Here is a 12,378-nt window from a genome sequence, read left to right as displayed (position 1 = left end):
CTGCTTGGACTGTTTTGGTTAATAGATGTATTGTTGTCATCCACTGCTTGGACTGTTTTAGTTAATAGATGTATTGTTGTCATCCACTGCTTGGACTGTTTTAGTTAATAGATGTGTTGTCATCCACTGCTTGGACTGTTTTGGTTAATAGATGTATTGTTGTCATCCACTGCTTGGACTGTTTTAGTTAATAGATGTATTGTTGTCATCCACTGCTTGGACTGTTTTAGTTAATAGATGTATTGTTGTCATCCACTGCTTGGACTGTCTAAATTTAATAGTGTGTTTAAACTTGATGGCCACGATAAAGTAGTATGTTTGTCCATCTTAACTCACCATTCCAGTGCGTATGCTAGTCAACAGTAGGCAGGCTATCACCACGACAACCACCACTTTGACCTGTGAGCGGGAGGCAGTAGACGCAGTTAGACATTTTTTTTTTTTTTTTTTTTAAAGCGGTTTTTACTTTAATTAAAATAATGAAGTCTTCCCTTGCTTCTTAGGGAGCCGAGCCAAAAATCCATCCATAGAACCGCGGAGGCAATTATTTTATATATATATATATATATATAAAAAAAAGACAGTCATTCATTACCCAGTACTCGTCTCCTAGTCATATGAGCAACACATCCTAGTTGTTGAAAATAGATTCCTCCTCTAGGTTTCTAATGTAAATGTTCATCTCCGTCACATATAGAACCGCTCGTATTGTGTGTGAGCTGTTCAGAACAGTGTTGTCCTGAGATTTGCATTTTGGTAAATGTTTGAAATTGACTTTCTATTATGGGTTTCATTACAGCCGTTGCGTGTTCAATACCAGGCTATAGCCTTTTGACTGGAAGGTGATTGGCTTGATATTGTTGCATGTTTCCATTAACGCTCACAGCGTAATGAAAGATGTCTGTTCCTTGTATGCACGCATAGTATTTTTGTGGTTCCCGGAGCCAGGCCTTATGGGCAACATGCCCCAGGTGGTTCCCGGAGCCAGGCCTTATGGGCAACATGCCCCGGGTGGTTCCCGGAGCCAGGCCTTATGGGCAACATGCCCGGGTGGTTCCCGGAGCCAGGCCTTATGGGCAACATGCCCCGGGTGGTTCCCAGAGCCAGGCCTTATGGGCAACATGCCCCGGGTGGTTCCCAGAGCCAGGCCTTATGGGCAACATGCCCCGTATGGTGGTTCCCGGAGCCAGGCCTTATGGGCAACATGCCCCGGGTGGTTCCCCGGAGCCAGGCCTTATGGGCAACATGCCCCGGGTGGTTCCCGGAGCCAGGCCTTATGGGCAACATGCCCCGGGTGGTTCCCGGAGCCAGGTCTTATGGGCAACATGCCCCGGGTGGTTCCCGGAGCCAGGTCTTATGGGCAACATGCCCCGGGTGGTTCCCGGAGCCAGGTCTTATGGGCAACATGCCCCGGGTGGTTCCCGGAGCCAGGTCTTATGGGCAACATGCCCCGGGTGGTTCCCGGAGCCAGGTCTTATGGGCAACATGCCCCGGGTGGTTCCCGGAGCCAGGTCTTATGGGCAACATGCCCCGGGTGGTTCCCGGAGCCAGGTCTTATGGGCAACATGCCCCGGGTGGTTCCCGGAGCCAGGTCTTATGGGCAACATGCCCCGGGTGGTTCCCGGAGCCAGGTCTTATGGGCAACATGCCCCGGTGGTTCCCGGAGCCAGGTCTTATGGGCAACATGCCCCGGGTGGTTCCCGGAGCCAGGTCTTATGGGCAACATGCCCCAGGTGGTTCCCGGAGCCAGGTCTTATGGGCAACATGCCCCAGGTGGTTCCCGGAGCCAGGTATTATGGGCAACATGCCCCAGGTGGTTCCCGGAGCCAGGTATTATGGGCAACATGCCCCAGGTGGTTCCCGGAGCCAGGCATTATGGGCAACATGCCCCAGGTGGTTCCCGGAGCCAGGTATTATGGGCAACATGCCCCAGGTGGTTCCTGGAGCCAGGTAATATGGGCAATAATGTTAAGGCAATGGGGCTAAAAGTAATTATATTGTTTGGATAATCATGGCCATAATGGACAGGTGAGGTGGGGGTTATGAACACACAACAGACCAGACTACTTGCAACCTAATTAGGCCGACACCAGGGGGTTCCTGGGACCATGCATTCCACAGTAATAGGCCTACACCAGGGGGTTCCTGGGACCATGCATTCCACAGTAATAGGCCTACACCAGGGGGTTCCTGGGACCATGCATTCCACAGTAATAGGCCTACACCAGGGGTTCCTGGGACCATGCATTCCACAGTAATAGGCCTACACCAGGGGGCTCCTGGGACCATGCATTCCACAGTAGTAGGCCTACACCAGGGGTTCCTGGGACCATGCATTCCACAGTAATAGGCCTACACCAGGGGTTCCTGGGACCATGCATTCCACAGTAATAGGCCTACATCAGGGGTTCCTGGGACCATGCATTCCATGCAAGGCTATAGAGTTGTTAAAAGCATGAAATGTTGCCATGCAAATAAACCATGGCTAGCCAACACAGACATTATAGATTGATAAGTAGACAAGATACTAAATAATTTAAATGCAAAACCTTTTACTTTAATTCTGTGTATTCTGCAATGTAAGATGACACAATTACTATCCGTTATCTCCTTCAACCCCGTGTCATAAAGGCAGGACACATCTACTCACTGGCTGTCTACATGATATGGTGCAAAGGTTACAACACAATAAGATCCACTCAAACTACAATGAAGAAACGACATACCTCTGCAGCACCATCCATTTTGGAGCAACACCATATCCAGCCAACGAGAACACAGAAGCTAGAGCTGTCAAGAGTTCTACGTGTTCCAACCCACACGAGAATACAGAAGCTAGAGCTGTCAGAGTTCTACGTGTTCCAACCCACACGAGAATACAGAAGCTAGAGCTGTCAGAGTTCTACGTGTTCCAACCCACACGAGAACACAGAAGCTAGAGCTGTCAGAGTTCTACGTGTTCCAACCCACACGAGAATACAGAAGCTAGAGCTGTCAGAGTTCTACGTGTTCCCCCCACACGAGAATACAGAAGCTAGAGCTGTCAGAGTTCTACGTGTTCCTCCCAAACGAGAATACAGAAGCTAGAGCTGTCAGAGTTCTACGTGTTCCAACCCACACGAGAATACAGAAGCTAGAGCTGTCAGAGTTCTACGTGTTCCCCCCACACGAGAATACAGAAGCTAGAGCTGTCAGAGTTCTACGTGTTCCAACCCACACGAGAATACAGAAGCTAGAGCTGTCAGAGTTCTACGTGTTCCAACCCACACGAGAATACAGAAGCTAGAGCTGTCAGAGTTCTGTGTTCCCCACACGAGAATACAGAAGCTAGAGCTGTCAGAGTTCTGTGTTCCCCCACACGAGAATACAGAAGCTAGAGCTGTCAGAGTTCTACGTGTTCCCCCCACACGAGAATACAGAAGCTAGAGCTGTCAGAGTTCTACGTGTTCCCCCCACACGAGAATACAGAAGCTAGAGCTGTCAGAGTTCTACGTGTTCCAACCCACACGAGAATACAGAAGCTAGAGCTGTCAGAGTTCTACGTGTTCCCCCACACGAGAATACAGAAGCTAGAGCTGTCAGAGTTCTGTGTTCCCCCCACACGAGAATACAGAAGCTAGAGCTGTCAGAGTTCTACGTGTTCCCCCACACGAGAATACAGAAGCTAGAGCTGTCAGAGTTCTACGTGTTCCCCCCACACGAGAATACAGAAGCTAGAGCTGTCAGAGTTCTACGTGTTCCAACCCACACGAGAATACAGAAGCTAGAGCTGTCAGAGTTCTACGTGTTCCCCCACACGAGAATACAGAAGCTAGAGCTGTCAGAGTTCTACGTGTTCCAACCCACACGAGAATACAGAAGCTAGAGCTGTCAGAGTTCTACGTGTTCCACCCCACACGAGAATACAGAAGCTAGAGCTGTCAGAGTTCTACGTGTTCCAACCCACACGAGAATACAGAAGCTAGAGCTGTCAGAGTTCTACGTGTTCCACCCCACACGAGAATACAGAAGCTAGAGCTGTCAGAGTTCTACGTGTTCCACCCCACACGAGAATACAGAAGCTAGAGCTGTCAGAGTTCTACGTTTTCTCCCCAGCATTTCTGAATTGTAGTCATCGTCGTTGATGAAGTGCTTAGGCTACTGCACACATCTGTATCGGTCTCTTTCAAAAAGAAAAGTGACATTTTGTTCCTTCTTAAAGCCACAGACTGAAAACACACATGCACAGTTGTTACCCACCTCCAATGTTATTGCAGTCGGCCACATAAAATAATACAGATCACTTTAGGTGGAAAATAACACATTTCCTGTCTCAAAACCTATAATACTTTTGATTATTATATATATATATATATATATATATATATATATATATATATATATATATATATATATATATTTTTAAGAGCTCATTTGGCCAAATGCTTTCAATAAAACAAAAGAATTTGTCCACAATTCACAGGTTTCTCAATCGCTCTGACTAACGGAGCAGAGCTGGTACACAACAAAACGCCACGAGTCACGTGACCCTTTCATTTTGGCCGCTTTCCAGTTCTAGACCCCAGGGGGAGAAGACAAAGTCCACCTAACTAGTCAATGTATGGAATCACTTGGGAAATTTAGAATTTTAGGTTAACTTACCCTTTAAAAACTGCAAAATATCTCAAGACTCATGACAAAATGTGTATGTAGAAAAGCATGAAACTGCAAATGTCTCTGCCCCATAGCAAAATGTGTTAACGCAGGAAGTTAGCAAAATGTGTTGAAAAGCTAGCTAACTTCCTACATTAACACATTTTGCTATGGGGCAGAGACATGTGCAGTTAGGGAGCCTTTCACTTACTGTGTTTTCAAAATACCTCATCAAGAGAGGCATTGGGGCGGCAGGGTAGCCTAGTGGTTAGAGCGTTGGACTAGTAACCGGAAGGTTGCAAGTTCAAACCCCCGAGCTGACAAGGTACAAATCTGTTGTTCTGCCCCTGAACAGGCAGTTAACCCACTGTTCCTAGACCGTCATTGAAAATAAGAATTTGTTCTTAACTGACTTGCCTGGTTAAGGTAAATAATAATAATAATTTAAAAAAAAGTGTGTGTCAAACTGTGGAACTGCAGGAAATGCATTTAACATGTAATTGTTTGTTTTTTTATCTGGGGGACATTGCGTGTCAAGACATTAACATCCCTTATTGATTAAATAGAGCTAAATATGTAGTACATTTTTTATTTAACTAGGCAAGTCAGTTAAGAACAAATTCTTATTTTCAATGACGGCCTACCGGGGAAAAGTGGTGGGTTAACTGCCTTGTTCAGGGGCAGAACGACAGATTTTTTCCCCCTTGTTAGCTCGGGGAATTCAATCCAGCAACCTTTCAGTTCCTGGCCCAACGCTCTAACCACTAGGCTACCCTGCCACCTCAAAATGTCAACTGTATGCTGGCACGAGCACACAACTGCTTCCACAGCTGAGTGCCGTGTGGAAAGAAACGTGTTCCAATGAGCCCAGTCACTGGACAACATGTCGAAATGCAATCTGGGAAAAGACAACAGTTTTGATGGTAATAATTGAAAAAAAGAGAGGATCCAAGCTATCCACTGCTGTATGATCTATTGCTCAACTCCAATTGGCAGTGTTTCATAACAGGAGTGTCCGGCATGACAAAGGAAAGAAACCACATCGGCCATTCAAATGCATAAACGGTAGGCCTACATCCTCTTTAACAATGTACACAGTTAAACTACTTATAAAACTGAAGTATCTGATGATACTTCGGTAAACAAGCTGCCTCATGCTACAGAAACAGGGGATTGGGCTCCTGTCTTGTGCTGTTCTGGCTCGTACCAGGCTACTTAACTAAACTCGGTCTCTGTGTGGGCGTGCCTGTCCATCGTGTGTCTGTCTTCTCTCTGTGTGGTGTTCTGTGATAACGCTGACTGTAACCCCTGCTGGAGCCACCATGCTGATTGTAACACCCCCCCCGTTGCGTTGCGTTAGGCTACAGGTCACAGGCCCTTTAGAAACATGACATTTCATCAATGTTATTGGGCTCATTTCTAGATTCTATGGTTGGCTATGATATACTGTAATTGCCCAGACAGCAACAAACATGAAATCACCCATGATTAAAATTCTGCCTAAATAACTTTCTCCTGTGATCTCGCCCACAAGCCTGTAGTTGTCACTTGGTACTGGCCCGGTGTGCTACTGGCAAATTTACCTGAATGTCGAGCCCTGGTGTGTGAGCTAGAGACAGGACAGCTGTATGTATCGTGTGTGTGTGTGTGTGTGAGAGAGCGTGACAGGACAGCTGTATGTATCGTGTGTGTGTGTGTGTGACAGGACAGCTGTATGTATCGTGTGTGTGTGTGTGTGTGTGACAGGACAGCTGTGTGTATCGTGTGTGTGTGTGAGTACTACTCACATAAAGACCAGTGGGGTGGCTGCCATCAGGGCTGTGTGTGTGTGTGTGTGTGTGTGTGTGTGTGTGAGTACTACTCACATAAAGACCAGTGTGGTGGCTGCCATCAGGGCTGTGTGTGTGTGTGTGAGTACTACTCACATAAAGACCAGTGTGGTGGCTGCCATCAGGGCTGTGTGTGTGTGTGTGTGTGTGAGTACTACTCACATAAAGACCAGTGTGGTGGCTGCCATCAGGGCTGTGTGTGTGTGTGAGTACAACTCACATAAAGACCAGTGTGGTGGCTGCCATCAGGGCTGTGTGTGTGTGTGTGTGTGTGTGTGTGTGTGTGTGAGTACTACTCACATAAAGACCAGTGTGGTGGCTGCCATCAGGGCTGTGTGTGTGTGTGTGAGTACTACTCACATAAAGACCAGTGTGGTGGCTGCCATCAGGGCTGTGTGTGTGTGTGTGTGAGTACTACTCACATAAAGACCAGTGTGGTAAGTCGCTCTGGATAAGAGCGTCTGCTAAATGACTTAAATGTAAATGTAAATGTGGCTGCCATCAGGGCTGTGTGTGTGTGTGTGAGTACTACTCACATAAAGACCAGTGTGGTGGCTGCCATCAGGGCTCCAGGGAACCATGGTTTCTTCCAACGCAGGACCTGGTCCCCAGCCAGGATCACCTCTCCCCAGCCCTGCAGCTGCTCCTCCAGCTGGGCCGTCTCCTGGGCCTGGAACACAGACACCGACCGAGACAGAGGTTAGGAAGTAGCCGTGGACGAGCCAGTACGGTCCATGAGACAGAAGCCCATCTTCTGTTTCTGTAGATTGAGGCAGCATGATCTACCAGTACACCTCCAGGACAGGACGCTAGTCTATTACAGAGCCAGGTGTTAACCTCCTGGACAGGATGCTAGTCTATTGCAGAGCCAGGTGTTAACCTCCTGGACAGGACGCTAGTCTATTGCAGAGCCAGGTGTTAAGCGTTGTTTAAATACATACACAAATCCCCGGCTCCCAACATGGCAAAGTAGCAATTTGACCAGCGTGATTCATTTTTAATTCACCTTGATTTAACCAGGTAGGCCAGTTGAGAACAAGTTCTCATTTACAACTGCAACCTGGCCAAGATAAAGCAAAGCAGTGCAACAAAAACAACAGATTCACACATGGAATAAACAAACGTACAGTCAATAACACAATAGAAAATCTACATACAGTGTGTGCAAATGGAGTAAGGAGGTAAGGCAATAAATAGGCCACGGCAGTAGCCCCCCCCCCAGGTGTGTGAAAACGCAGCCCGATAACAGGTCAGGTTGAAAAGGACTCAAGATGCACTGGTGCACTCAGAAGAAAAGCCATCTAACTCTCAGTCCAGACAATCTGAAATCCAATTCACATAGTTAACAGTTTAGCCTGTTCATCTAAGGAGCTAGGCTGAGTCCCAAATGGCACCCTATTCCCTATAGGACTCTGGACAATGAAGTGCACTATATAGGGACTAGGGTGCCATTTAGACGCAAACAGACTGCACCACAGAAATACCACTGTTTAATGGCTTGCTAATACCTTAAGCCCTGCTGACTTCCAAACATCTCTCTACTACTATCAGTTGGCGGCTGAGCAGAGCCACAGGGCTGAAAACAGAGGTGTCATTGTGAATGGTCGGGCAAGTGAAATAATCCCACGTTGTGCTGGCACCACAAAGACCCGTCTTCATACAGACATCTCTATTCCAAGGGCACTAAACACCATGTCGTCTCATGACCCACAGCCAGCCAGGAAAAGGCATAGCTATTAACGTTACAGACTTGTTTTGCCACACAGATCATCATCATCGTGATCCATCCTAGTTGTCAGTTGATCCTCTGTGGTAGGTTTGTTCGGTGGATGAATGTAATCAACGACAGACAAAGCCTGACTGCCGCATCTGAGAGCTGTCGTGAAGCTGACAAAGCACGATCTAACTGAAGACAGTTTCAACCAGATTCTAGTGTTCCATCACTGTTCTAGAACAGCAGTTGCCAAACCTTCTCCCACTCGGGCTCCCCTTGCCAGCATTGGTGAACAATCCCCCTGCATATCTATTTCTATGGCCACAAACTGTTTACACTCCTCTTGTTGCTAGACAACTTATTTTTGCAGGTTTAAAAGCTTATTTCCTGCAATTCAAAAAACAAAAACCATGGTGTAGTGAGAAAATTCAGTTTTGAAGCCAATTTTCTTTCACTTCCATACATTTTGCCATGGCTAATGTATATTCATGTGATATTTGAGTGACTAATATTAACACAAAATTTATAAGCAAAAAAAGGACACTAGTTATAAGCGGCAGGTAGCCTAGTCGTTAGAGTGTTGGGCCAGTAACTGAAAGGTTGCTGGATCGAATCCCTGAGCTGACAAGGTACAAATCTGTCATTCTGCCCCTGAACAAGACAGTTAACCCACTGTTTCCAGTAGGTTGTCATTGTAAACAATATTTTTTTTCCCCTCTGCGTACACATCACGGACAAACTGAAATGGTCCAACCACACAGACAGTGTGGTGAAGAAGGCGCAGCAGCGCCTCTTCAACTTCAGGAGGCTGAAGATATTTGGCATGTCACCTAAAACCCTGACAAACTTTTACAGATGCACAATCGAGAGCATCCTGTCAGGCTGTATCACCGTCTGGTACGGCAACTGCTCCGCCCACAACCGTAAGGCTCTCCAGAGGGTAGTGAGGTCTGCACAACGCATCACCGGGGGCAAACTACCTGCCCTCCAGGACACCTACACCACCCGATGTCACAGGAAGGCCATAAAGATCATTAAGGACAACAACCACCCAAGCCACTGCCTGTTCACCCCGCTATCATCCAGAAGGCGAGGTCAGTACCGGTGCATCAAAGCTGGGACCGAGAGACTGAAAAACAGCTTCTATCTCAAGGCCATTAGACTGTTAAACAGCCATCACTAACATTGAGTGGCTACTGCCAACATACTGACTCAACTCCAACCACTTTAATAATGGAAAAATGTATGTAATAAATGTATCACTAGCCACTTTAAACAATGCCACATCATATAATGTTTACATTACTCATCGCATATGTATATACTGTACTCTATACCATCCACTGCATCTTGCCTATGCCATTCTATACCATCTCTCATTCATATACATTTTTTTAATGTACATATTCTTATTACTTCCTTTACACTTGTGTGTATAAGGTAATTGTTCTGAAATTGTTAGGTTGGACATTACTGCATTGTCAGAACGAGAAGCACAAACATTTTGCAAAACACTCGCATTAACATCTGCTAACCATGTGTATGTGACAAATAAAATTTGATTTGTTCATTGACTACAGCGCAAACACCATAGTGCCCACGAAGCGCAACACTAAGCTAATGACCCTGGGACTAAACACCTTCCTCTGCAACTGGATCCTGGACTTCCTGACAGGCCGCCCCCAGATTGTAAGGCTAGGCAACAATACATCTGCCACATTGATCCTCAACACGGGGGCCCCTCAGGGGTACGTGTTTAGTTCCCTCCCGGTTTCCCTGTTCACCCACAACTGTGTGGCCAAGCACGATTCCAGCACCACCATTAAGTTGGCTAACGACACAACAGTGGCAGGCCTGATCACCGACAACAATGAGAGCCTATAGGGAGGAGGTCAGAGACCTGTCAGTGTGGTGCCGGGGTAACAACCTCTCCCTCAATGTGAGCATGACAAAGGAGCTGATCGTGGACTACAGGAAAAGTAGGACCGAACACGCCCCCATTCACATCAACAGGGCTGTAGTGGAGCAGATTGAGAGCTTCAAGGTCCTTGGTGCCCACATCACCAACAAACTATCATAGTCCAAACACACCAAGACAGTCCTGACGAGGGCACAACAATGCCTTTTCCCCCTCAGGAGACTGAAAAGATTTGGCATGGGTCCCCAGATCCTCAAGATCTGCTGCACCATCGTGAGCATGGTGACTGGTTGCATCATCATGGCAACTGCTCGGGATCCAACCGTAAGGCGCTACAGAGGGTAGCGCGCACAGCCCAGTACATCACTGGGGCCAAGCTTCCTGGCATCCAGGACCAATATACTAGGCGGTGTCAGAGGAAGGCACCCAAAAAAATTGTCCAAGACTACAATCACCCAAGTAATAGACTGCATTGTTGGTTTAGGGCTTGTAAGTAGTTCTCTTTAGCCCATGTCATTATGAATCACAGAATGAATCATTAGATTGTTCTCTACAAGATTACAAATGCAATATGCTTGTACTTAACAGTGTTGATTAAATGAGAACGTTAGTTTGTTGTGACCTTCGCCCAGCTCTAGGATGCATCTCCTCCATATTTCAGCATTTGTAGATGGTAACATTAGGAGGCGTTTCTGCGCTTTGGATGACTGATACCCTCATCATTTTCATCTTCCAGATCAGTGGCTTTTTATTCCTCTAACCCCAATCAATCAATGTTGCAAGGGGCCGTTTCTATGGCAATTTATACAACGGGCAGATCAATTCCTGAATGCTGATCAGTTAAAACAGCATTCCAGCCTGCGTCTACCTCACAAATGACCACCTGCTAAATCTTCGACGTTAAAATGCCTATTTTCTATCGGGACTATACATCGTGGAAGGACGAAATTGTATGAATAAATTAATCAAGATGACGTTAATGAAAATATGTCAATCATTATTTGAATATGTTCCTAACACGTTGTATAAATGCCCTCGAAGGCGGTGTTTGGAGGAAAGTATTTGACTCTGACAAGGGGAGATTTGCGGCACACCACCTGCCCTCGACTACAAGCATTTCGATATCGTCGCAATAGCATCTGCTAACCATGTGTATGTGACCAATAAAATATGATTTTATCTCGGGCCTAACACCACCGGTGCCAATATATCCTTCAAACACGGACATTATCATTTAATTAAAAAAGGTTAGCCTCAACCGCACAATGAAAACTGGAATACTTTTTTCTGGGAAGGGTATACACTGAAATTCAGTCTTAACGTTCATTAATATATAGGCTAAATTTTGTTTTGTATTCCCGGATTTCGTTTAGAACAGGTCAGTGTTATTACACCATCTAGGTTACCAGTCGACGTTCAAATGTATCGCCGTTCAGCCCTCGGTCCGAGCAGCGACCACTTCTGACCATGGTCTTAATTACACCAGTCACTCGAACCATGCTTAATTATTGAGTAAATTGCCTAACTTTTACACCAAATGTATAATTAGTCATCTTTCGGTGACTAATCAAATAGTTAAGGTAACGCACATTTGTTAATTTCAAAGGGGATGTTAAATAAATGTCACAAGATCCAAATTAGCCAGACATGGGCTCTCTCGGCTTGTCAGCTGAACGTGTCACATTTAAAATAACCTTACGGACAGCCGCTGTGTTGGCTAGCCAGCCAAATAAACACAGCTAGCTACAAAAACACCTTTCACCAATTAGCCGTATCATGCGAGAACAGCTAGTTAGCCGAGCAATAATGTTAGCTATAAGGCCAATATTAGACTGCATAACGTTAATTGTTAACGGCCTATGTAAAATGATACATAGGCCATCTAACAAACCATGTATTGTATGGCTTAGTTAATTTGCTCAGATGGTCAGATTAATGATTTAATTTGTTGGGCACGGTTCTCATTTTCACTAATCCTCCTTCGCTAGCATAGCTGGTTAGTTGTTCGCATTTCGAAGGCCGTTGACAAGCGAACGACAGCAGTCAAGCAACACTACGACGTTAACGTCACCTAAATTCAGGAACTAAAGCTTGTCAAGTCGAAAGTGGGATAACGTTACTTACGAGTACGTTGGCGCTTTTGTTGTCTCCCTCTGCCATAGCTAACGGTTGTTTAAGTTTTCGGTGATGTTTTAAAGGCAAATTTAAAACGACCCAGGGGCGCAGCAGACGCTTCCCTCTCTTCTTTGTGGATTTTGCAGTTCACAAACCAACCGTTGGATGGA

The 12,378-nt window shown here is 46.1% G+C and overlaps 1 pseudogene; it reads right to left on the bottom strand.

Annotated features, from left to right (window-relative positions):
• Positions 1-12,378, bottom strand: part of LOC135538548 (ADP-ribosylation factor-like protein 6-interacting protein 1) — a 22,278-nt pseudogene extending 9,900 nt beyond the window's left edge.

This window comes from Oncorhynchus masou, unplaced genomic scaffold, assembly GCF_036934945.1.
Source record: "Oncorhynchus masou masou isolate Uvic2021 unplaced genomic scaffold, UVic_Omas_1.1 unplaced_scaffold_981, whole genome shotgun sequence".
NCBI lineage: Eukaryota > Metazoa > Chordata > Actinopteri > Salmoniformes > Salmonidae > Oncorhynchus > Oncorhynchus masou.
Note: the sequence above shows the minus strand (reverse complement) of the source record. Positions and strands in the feature narration are given on the sequence as shown.